The 11,185-nt window shown below is 32.2% G+C and overlaps 1 protein-coding gene across 1 annotated transcript in view; it reads left to right on the plus strand.

Annotated features, from left to right (window-relative positions):
- LOC117172365 (transcription factor SOX-13) overlaps positions 1-11,185 on the plus strand; it is a 407,080-nt gene that overhangs the window by 203,173 nt on the left and 192,722 nt on the right. The gene's annotated exons all lie outside the window — the stretch shown is intronic.

An 11,185-nucleotide genomic window follows, 5' to 3' on the forward strand; every position in this document is an offset into this window, starting at 1 on the left:
CCCGAATCAAATTTCTGGCTACGAGTCTGGATGTAACCCTAGGATTAAATTTCTTTTAGTTGATTACCCACTCGAGTTTTGAATCCCTTTATTAACCGTTGCTAGGTACGTGAATTGTCCAATAATTCAGTTCAATTACCCCTCCTGCAACCCTGTAATCGAGTCATAATTAAACAACTTGTCTTGTTATCCTACGACAGTCGTTGCCACACACACAATAGCCTCGTTGAAGTCAATTACCTTGCGTACGGAGCAGATATTGATAGTTATGATCCAACGGCACTCCCTCGGGCGAGAAAGTAAAATAACTGTTCTGTTTCGTTGGGAGGGTTGGAAAGTGGTCGAAATGAATCCGAAGACGAATGGTTCATTCTCGAGACTTGCGTCTGTCCGTTCGTTCATTCAACCCACGAGCCGAACAAGGATCCTAATTGCGCACATGATTGGCTTGATTCACAATGTTCTTTTCTTACAATCTTCTGTGCAACTTTGCCCCAAAAGAAATATTATTTCTCGCAATGACATAAATATCTTAGCAATTCGCACCTCGCACTTAATGTACTTTCTGTTATACAATTTTCAAATCAAATTCTACGATCTTTTTATTCCTTAGGAGCAAAAAAGAGAATAAATGATTTAACCTCTAAAAAGACACTTGGCAATTCTCGTCATTAAAAAAAATGATGCGATATATAAGAGAATATACTATGACAAATAGTAAAGTTTAGGGATTTTAAGAGACTTTGAGGAATTTCAATACTTTTCAAGAAATTGCCAAAGATTTAATGGAAGTTTAAAGGATTTTAATTAATTGTACTGAATTTTAAAGAATTTCGAGGGATTCCTAAAGATATCAAAGATGGATTAGGATACTGGAATTTATACGAAATGCAAATTTTTACAGGAGTTTAAAGGAATTTTAATAGATTTTAGGAGGTTTAAAAGGGTTTTGATGATTTCGTGGGATGTCATAGGATTTTAAGAGATTTCAAAAGATTCAAATGTATATTCACGGTATCCCGTGTAGAAATTAAAATGGGAAACTAGTCTGGTTCCCGACCTTTCGACCCCACTTAAAGTCGGGGGCTAGTCGGGTAATCTGACTAGCCCCCAACCAGTAGCGTCACGGTAAATTAGTCGGGGGCTAGTCAGGTGACCGGACTTATCCAAGTCGGGGCCTGATCGGGTACTAGTGGGGGTCATATAATAATGCATCCGTGTTTGATTATTGAACAAATTCCTTAAAATCTGTGAAACATTTCCTAAAAGTTTTTCAAAAGATTTATCATTTACGGAAACCTCCATAAACTTTTTTGAAATATTTAAAAGTGCTCAAATTTACCTCAGATTTAATGGGGAGCATATCCTACGCTTAATTTGCACAAATTTTTGTAACTAAAATTCCGAAAAATTTGTGGAATATTAATTCTTTTTAAACTTCAGCTGGAACGCAGCAATGGAAGAGCTTCGCTCTAAAAGAACCGCCATGTTCTTTGTGTGCTCCAACCGGTAGTCTCTGCTCCAGGTAATTATGCTTCGTTATGTTTGGACTGCTGTCTTAAACATTCGACGCGTCATTGCTGTTTTGCGAGAGGCGGCACGTCGCGCCTTCGCGGATTTTCTTTAAAGCTACCAGTCCAGAACCGCAAGACTAAAATGAAGGTGGTAGTGAAATATGAACTGTACCGTGCTTAATAATTAACTACTGGTATACTGCTCTTCACTGATTAATCAAAAACGTTTTCTCTTTCCAATTTCAACCACCTGAAGGATTAGACAGATCAATTTAAAAATAAGCACCTGCCCAAATTTGAAGTCTTATGACTTTCGGCAGACTTTTCACCTACATCTATATGTATCTTTTCCAATATGGATTTTCTTAAAATTCCATACAAAGGTATTTATAAATGTTCCTAGAAATTCGAAATTTTCTAAAAAATACTACAAAAAAATAATATTACGTCTTTTTGTAGATTTTGATCATTTCTTTTATAAAAAATTGATTTTTTACAAAATTATTAACTTAATAATTATTTAGTAAGAATGTTTGACATGACTTTAACATTAATAAATCTTTTCTAAAAAAAAAACGGTGTAAAATTATTGTCAAATATATCCTTAGTGTTTTAGAATAAAAAAATCATTACGCTTTTTTAGATATGACCTCATTTGATACGACCTCGCCGGAAACTCAAACATAAGAATAATCCGACCAGAGCCCCACTAGCTTCCGACCAGAGCCTAAAGATTACCCGCATGGAAATTAGTGAACAAAAAGGCCCGACCAGTCCTTGACCAACCACCGACCAGGCCCCGACTGAAATTTTACCTACAAAAAGCCCAACTAGTCCACGACTAGTCTCCGACTGGGTACTTTGTTAAAATTAATAACCTGACTAGCCCCCGATTAGTGCCCGACTTGTAATAGGGCCAAATGGGGTTATTTCCGCACGGAATTTAGAGAATTTTACAGGATTCCAAATGATTCAACGGAATTTCAAAAGATTTCCTAATATTATAAAGGACTTTATAATATTTTGATATTCTGATTACAGCATTTAATTTTTATTTTATTTAATATTATATTTCAAGTATTTTGAAAGATTTCACGGAATTTTAAATAATTTTAAAGGATTTCCAAGGACTCTAAAGGATTATAAGAGATTTTTTTGAAATTTCGAAAGATTTCGTGGAAGAGCAAAGAATTTTATGGAGTTTCCACAGTTTCTAAATAATGTCAAGGTATTTCCAGGAAGCTCAATCTTTTTAAAAGGGTTTCACGAGATTATGTGCGATATCCATGAATTCAACGGACTTCGAAGAATTTTCACATGAATGAAAAAATGTTAAGAGATTTATAAAATTTTAAAAATAATTTATAGGATTTCAAAGGATTGCAAGGATTTTCAGGAATTCGACGAGATTTCATGAAAGGTTTAAAGAATGGTTAACTCCTCGACCTTATATGTATTGGACGTACGTAATATGAAATATTGCATAATAAACCGAGGTATTGTTTCTTAAGATTTGTGTAACTTCCCGCTCGTAATAAAGCCTTGCGTATAATTAATTGAAGCTCCCTAAAGTTTCAAGCAAATTAATTTTGTTTGTACAGTTTGCTCCACGTGATCACTACGATCAATGAATGAAATCAGATCAAATTCTCGAAATATTTTTAAAGTCAGGTGCTACTCAAAAAATTTCAAATATCTGAAACCAAAATCTAGAAAATAATTTACTATTTCGATGAACACCTAGAAATAAATATTTCTGAACGTACATATGTACATGTATCACCATCAAAGGAACGCGATCCTATTTAGAGTTAATTTGAATAGGGATTGCGAAACATACGTATTGCACACTTATGTTGTGTATTCGTGTTCGCCTCATTCCAACCCCTCGGTTACGTGTAACATAATGTAACCTTGTCAATGAGGGACCTCTATTACGATTTCCACACGCCCTCTTATTCGTCGTACCCCATAGTCTATCTTTGTAGTGTTCCGATTGTATCACAACATTCCAATGGAAATTATTCAAATACTTAGTTATTTTTTGGTTAGATCACGTACTTCATTTTCACGAATGTAATTTTTAAAAAAAAAATCAACATATACTACTGAACTCTGAATATATATAACAATTGTTCGAGCAGAAATGATCAACTTTGAACTTTACATTTCTAAAGAATATTAAAACTTGAAAAAGAAGAATTTTGAAATTTGTAGATGAGAAATTCTCCATTAGTATTTTGAGATATGAACCGACTTTTAAACAGGCATTTTAATTCATGTATCGGTACATGAGGTTTAATGATCATCAAATCTCAAATTTTGAAGTCAAGAATATTGACGATTTCGAGAATTCCATATATATCCTCGAAATTTTTATTTATTATAAAATGTAACATAAGAATGGTTATAGCGTTTATTCTTTCGATAAATCTCCGTTTTTTAAACGAAAATCTACAACTTAATATAGACACAGAACTTGCAGAATCATTATACACGGAGAAAAATAGAAGTCGTCGGTTTTGTGAAGATTATACAAATTCTTCACCCAGAACTTTTACTTTTAAATAGAGTACAGAAATATGGGAATCATTCCTAAAAAAATAAATAATGTTTTCAAATATTGATCATTCTTCCGCCCAAAAGCAATTATTTCATATGTTACCGAGATTGAATGCAATTGATGTTGTAATTGATCATGTTGAAAAAAAATAGATTTTATTATTCGGATGTTGTAATCATATTTAAACAGAAAGATTGGAACTTATATTGAACAAAACAAATACCTCTATTCAATAGCATTAGCACTAAATCCGAATAATGCATTATATTGTTCATGACAATGAAGAAATAATAAATACATTTATATACAAAGCATACCATACTATACAAATGTATATTTATTAAAATTAAAGATAGAATTCTTTCCCCGATATTCTCGTAAAATAAATTAATTCAGATTGGATGTAAAAAAAATATTTTAATCGATACTCATAGAAATTATAAATTTAACGTTTGATTAAAAGTTGTCCTAACAAAGAGGCAGCAGCACTTGGTCCTGGAAAGTACAGTAATGAGTCCAAAACGTTCGAGGCGGCAGTGCGCATTCCACTTCAGTGATCGGCTCTCATATGAGATGAGATATTTGCGTGATGCGCCACGCCGTTGCGCACTTTTTTTGGCGTCCTCTCGCCGGTATTCCCGATTTTTGGCGGGTTCACTTCGCAGCATGCGGCCATGCAATGTAAGTAATTTTATGCTTTTGTGATCATTTTGTGACACTATTTTGTCTCCACAATGAGTGAGAGAGTGCCTAAAGACTTTACGAAGCAGCCAATTATAGATCCAGCTGTAACAAGTAAGTACAGTTCGTTTTTGTTTTTCCCTTGTGCCACTTTTAAGGTTATGTCTGAACAAATGCGACTACAAATTCTACGCATTCGAACAGCATAAAACAGCATTTTTATTTATCTTTAAGAGAAAAAGTTGAAACTCATTACACAATTTGAATATTTGGTCTGCGCTCGCACGGAATTTGAGTGAACCCAGCTGCTGAAATAAAATTTTTCAGGTTTTAAAATTTTTTATAGTCTTTGTGCCTTTGCAAAATTTCCCTGCCCCTCGTCTTATTATCGATAAATTGTTACTGAAGAACTGGAAGATATAGAGAAGTAAAGAAATGTTGAAGAAGTTTTGAAAATCCTGAAAAAATCATGGAGCTTTGAAGAAGTGATATTTTTTACTTTGTAATACCTTCAAGTAATTTCATTTTAATACTTTACAGCAAATTTTGAATCCATTTTTTAATAATAAAAGTACAGCTTTTCATATTTTATAATATATATGAATGAAAATTTTTTAGGATGCAAATTTTCTGAAGAAACGATAGCATTAACATTGCATGCAGGAAAATGTTGAAAAAATGGGAAACTGTGAAAATGTAAAACAGCTCTATTAATTTAGCAATATTACTTATCATTTTTAAAATAGTGGTATTTTTAATTCTGAAATTATCCTTCTAGATGAACAGGCTGGGATTGTTTTGTATCTTTTGTCAACCCTTATGAATCCCAAGCATCCAGGTCATTCAAAACAACCTGTAGAGACAGCTCAGACAGTAGTACAAGAAGTGTTTTTTATCGTCGTTCCTATAAGTAATTATTTTTTATTGATAAGGGTGTCCACTTGACTTGGAAGCAATGGAGTTTTTGAGACCAATAAATGTTAGTGAATTCATCATTCAGCCGCGAATTTGTATAGTTCTTAATAGAAAAAACTACGTAATTACTTTAAATACCACTTCATAGCTAATATGCGAATAGTAAGCACTTAAAACTATTCAATTTGAAACATTTTCAGTTTCACATTATAAAGTTTCGAAAATACAAAATTTAAAACTGCTGAAGTACTATCACTTAAAACAATCATCTATCCAATATTGGATATTTTAATTTGAAATTATTTGCTTTAGAATGTTTTTAATAAGAAATTATACGACTCTTAGGCTTTTATATTTAAAGTGTGCAGGAACTCTAAACTATTTCAACTTAAAATAAAATGATTTAGAATTTTCCAATCTAAAATAGTGAAATTTACAGTCTCAAACTGCATTTCCAGGATGTCTACAACATGCACTATTTTTAATTGTAGGTCATTTCCCAGATCTCTCGGGATCAATTTTTTATTCTTGGTCATTTTAGAAGAGTTCAAAAGAGTTTATTGATGTCAAACGATTTTCAAACATTTCAAGAGATTTCTAAGCATTCTGAATGATTTCAATGATTTCAATCATTTCTGATTTGGTACAGGGAATTTTGGAAAAGAAATACAAATTTGAATTTAAGCCGGAATTTTTTCAAATTGTCGTTCCGTGCCAAAAATTATCTGTCCCAAGTCAAACAATAATTCTTTACGAAAATTTCCTCTTATAAGCTCGAAAATAATGTTCTTTACAGAAAAGCCCTGTTCAAAAGCGAAAATTATAATTTATTATGGGAATTCTCTGTTTGAAAATCAAAATTATAATTCTTTATGTAAGTTCCCCATCTCAAAGTCTAAATTATAAAATACGAAAATAAGATCAAATTTAAAATCAAATTTCTTTCAAAAAATTCCCTGTTGCGAATCAGAATTTTATTTATTCATAACATTTTTAATTATCATTTAGAAATTTAGTAACACCCTTTTTCTAAAATTTGAAAGAGGAAAGTTTTAAATTCTGGAAAATTCTTATACGTAAATAAGGATATTTGAGTTCAAACATATTCTAATTTAGAACAAGGAATTTTCAAATCTTCCAAGAAAAAATTATAATTATTTGCGAAGTCCTCTGTTCCAAACACAAAGTTATAACTCTTTACTGGAATTAAAAAATTCTATTTATTTATTCCTCGTCCAAACTCAGAATTATATTCCATTTGAAAAGCTTCCTATACCCAGCTACAATTACATTAGCTAATAAAATTCTCTGTTACAAGTCAGAATCACACTTATTTATAGAAATTTATGTTACAATTGAAAAATGTAGTAAAACTTTTTTTTTTCTAAACTTTGGCAGACGAATGTTTCAAATTTTTTCAAGTTTTTATTTGTAAAAAAAAAAGAAATTGTAATTTGGATCAGGGAAGTTTTAAAGTCTGATAAATTTCGATTTGTAATAGTGATATTCTTTACAAAATTCGCTGTTTTAAAGACAAAATTATAATTCTGAAAGAAATTTCTTGCTGATTTTGTCTGTTTCAATCCAGGAAACATAAATCCAGTCACTTCTGTTGAATGGGTTTCGAAGGCTTTTGAATTGCGTATCTCTCACTGGAATTCCAAAATTGCCGCCAATTTGTTTTTTAAAGACTTTTAATCGTTATAATTTTGTTCACTAACTTATATGCCGTAAAAGTCTAATAACTGAAATAGCAAAAGGAATCTAGTAGACCTGCGCATGATTTCTTTTAATCTTTCGACAATTTATAAATTTAAAAAATCGTGTGAAATATGGAAGCTCAACCTCAAAAATGTCGGTCTCATTAAAAAAAAAGGAAACCGATTTGATATAATCTTGCTTGAAATGGTGGTCATTCCAGTACATGGCAGATTCGAAGCTGCTTGAGAAAATTACCGATTCATATAGCCTCAAACTGATTCTGTTTTAACTTTCTGAATCTGTAAATGACAGATACGCAATTCACAGAGTAGTATTTTCAATGGATTCTTTTTTTCTAGGAAGTTCGAAATTACGGAATTCTCTGTTCAAGAGTTAAAATTATAATTTTTACGTGAATTCTCAGTCATAATTATCGAAATTTTATTTCGCTACTAACGTTTCCTGTTCCGATTTCCATGTCAGATAGACACCCTGACTTCGTCCAATATTGAACAATTTTAAATTGGTAGCGTTTTAAAGTTCTTCTTAGAAACGTGAAAAATTTGTTATTAGTAGCGAAATATAAAATTCGTAACGTTGACATAATGAAAATATTATATAAATATTCCTTACAGAAGACAGGAGAGTTGGATAATGCTGTAATAAGGAAAAAAGACGATTTACACAAACGCAGCTTATCTATTCAAGTTTTGCCAGTATTTTTGGGATCTTTGCCGAAAATAGAAGCATGCTACATCTACGTCGATACAAATATTAAATATAAGGTTATGCGAGTCCTATGCATGCGGTTGACTCGTCCTACACGATTTTTTTCGCCCTTGACATCGAATACCCGCCTGACGCGGCTCATGTATGGTGGTTATCCATACAAAATGTTGGATTTGATACGAAAAATTTGACAGATATGCTAGGAGTTAACCTTAATACTCTTATTGGCGAGGATGAAGCAGTGTTTTCAAAGACGTAAAGATTTGATAATTGGAAAAGTGCTTGAATAATTTGAGAATAGTTTTCACAAATTATGTGAAATATTTTTTTACTAATTTGAAGTACTCTAAATTTTGTTACTTACTTTTTAAACTCACTGCGGTATTTTAGGCTTGAATTTTGTTTTGTAAATTACAATGGCTATATGCTCTGTTTATAAGGTACTACTAGCCGTTTATTTCCTATTATTATGGGCCAAGGAAGAAGACAAAAAATGGACCAAACCAATTTTTCAATATTACAAATCTTTTTGTAAGACGAAAAATAATCATTTTATCACATATTTATTTAAGCTAGCTGTACTTCAATGTGCATAACTCGGGATCTAGATTTACAGCATTCAGCATTTTTGTATTTTATATAGGGATTTATGATCTATAAGATAATTAAATGTGAATAAAATTTGAAGAAAAAACTGTAAGTTCAAAGAATTATTAATTTTCCTGAAAATAGTATTAGTTTATAATATACTTTAAGTCTTTTAGCGCCCTGATTACTTTCATCTCTTTGTATAGTCTGTTTGTGAATATTAAATATAAAATACGTTAGAATAAACACAAAACGATATAAAATTGTTTCCATGTCTGAATAGGTTGATTCTAGTTTTGAATGAATGAAATACATTTATGTGTTTTGTGAAACAATTTCTATTTCGAAATCAATTGTCGCAAAGGTAAAATTACCGTTACGAACAAATAAAATTTAATTTATATGAAAAAAATATCTGCATCAAGAAAACTTTATCTTACCTTAACGAATATTCATAGTTTTAAACAAAAATTGTTTTAAATCGAATAAAAATGTAATGAGCTCATTCAACTTGAATCCTCTTTTTTTGATGTTTGAGTTTCATAGCTTCTTTCGCTGTAATACATTTATATTGAGGCGTTGATAGCAAAACCGGGTTTAAAAAATTGTCGTAGCAACAATAAGTTAAGAAAGTTGCGGGCAAAAACGAGTTAAAAAAGGACGACAACGAGGATTGCATTGTATACTATAATATAACGATAGAATAGATTGTATTATAATATTCTGTGTACGATACAATCCTCGTTAAATTGCAGTGCAGAAATTACATTTAGCTAAAGTAGCTTTCATTACTTCATCATATATACCACATTAAAAAAATAACAGTGCTTTAATTAGTTATCATCAGCCGATTGTAGTTACTGGTCGTGCTAATAACAGTAACGTACACCTTAATTATGAAACTTATTTTTATATAATAAACCATCAAGTAGCGTCGTGCTCACGAAACATATGCGGTATAGGACTAGTTGCTAAACTTGCTCAGGACACATTCAAGGAGCGTTCAACTCCCTCTAATCCCCACTCTGCATTTATAGGTTGGTATTTCAGGCACATGAACCACGTGGGATCGGTATTTATTTTTGGATGGCTAAACTCGAAATCTTTCGATCGGGAAACTCTGTATCAGTATTCGCCAACCCTTTAACTGAAACATGCATGTTGTCTCATATTTTTTCATTCTGAGATTTTCTCGAAAATCTGTACAAAAATCGAGCTGCATATATTTTTTGGACTAGTGTTCGCACAACCGCATGGCTGCTGCGCAAATTATAACCAGAAGTTGATGCGCCAGCCATTCTGAAAGGAAAAAAAAACATGACAACTAGTTTTTACTAATTTTATGTACTACCATTATTTATAATTTTTGATAATGATTCAAACTTAAGAGCCTTAAAATTTAAGAAAATTTCAATAAAAAAAATAAAGAATTTAGAACATTTTAAAATACTATGTAAAATTACTTACTTCTAGAGAAAATGTAGTCGAAAAAAACGATTATCAGGCGAAATTCAATTTTTTCCGAATCCCCCACTTTACAACCCAGGAAACAACACTTATACAAATTTGCACCAAGCCTAACTTTCGAAGTGACCCTCACGAACAGTAAGCGGCGAATGAAACTGGGCCCTACGTGGCATGCCTCAGTACCTGTTGGACTTATTTGAAAATTTTTCTGGTGCATATTCGCACAAGTGTGGTAACCACGGTTTAAGATAATGTGAAAATCCATTACATTCTATAAATTTTGCTAATTCAAAATAAAAATGTCTTATAATTATTTTGAGATATTTGGTTTTTCACAATGAATCTCGCTTTTGTAATTTGAGATTGTCTATCACTATGTACATAAAGAAAAATCTGGAAATTGCAAAACATGAATAAGTAACTAAAAGAGAAATACATGCACATTCATAATAACTCCGATTCTTTTGAAGAAAATATCCCTTAAAGCATTTTTTATCAATCATCAACAAGTCTCAGCTTTATTCGCGGACATTTGATGAAAGGCTGGTAATCTCGTAATTACTGATACTTGCTTGGGACGACAGAACGTTAATTCCTACAGAAGCGAAGCAACCTTAACGAAGAGTGAAACCTCTCAAGAAAAAGCCTTTTTCCTCACAAACCAAAGCAGTCTCCTCGGTAACGCTACTGTTCCTCTACCCCGGGGTGATAAAGAAGAGAAACGAGTGTGGTGAAAAAGCGCAATAAAAAAGAAAAAGGAAAAAGAAAAGCAAAGAGAGAATGTGGCGTGCGAGTTAACACGAGAGTAAAATAAAGGCTATTGAATCCCGATCCTCCTTCTCTCATGCAATCCCGACTCCCATGCCTATCCGAACAAAAATAGCCGCCAATGAGAAAAGGAACCTCGTACAGTTTCTTTTCAGCGCCTTTCATGATAAATTTCTGAAAACTAATTTTCCCAGTCAGCGGGCGCAACGGGGTGGGCCCCGCGTGGAAGTATATAAGGAAAGGAACAGCCTCACTTGCT

This window comes from Belonocnema kinseyi, chromosome 5 (assembly GCF_010883055.1).
Source record: "Belonocnema kinseyi isolate 2016_QV_RU_SX_M_011 chromosome 5, B_treatae_v1, whole genome shotgun sequence".
NCBI classification, from domain to species: domain Eukaryota; kingdom Metazoa; phylum Arthropoda; class Insecta; order Hymenoptera; family Cynipidae; genus Belonocnema; species Belonocnema kinseyi.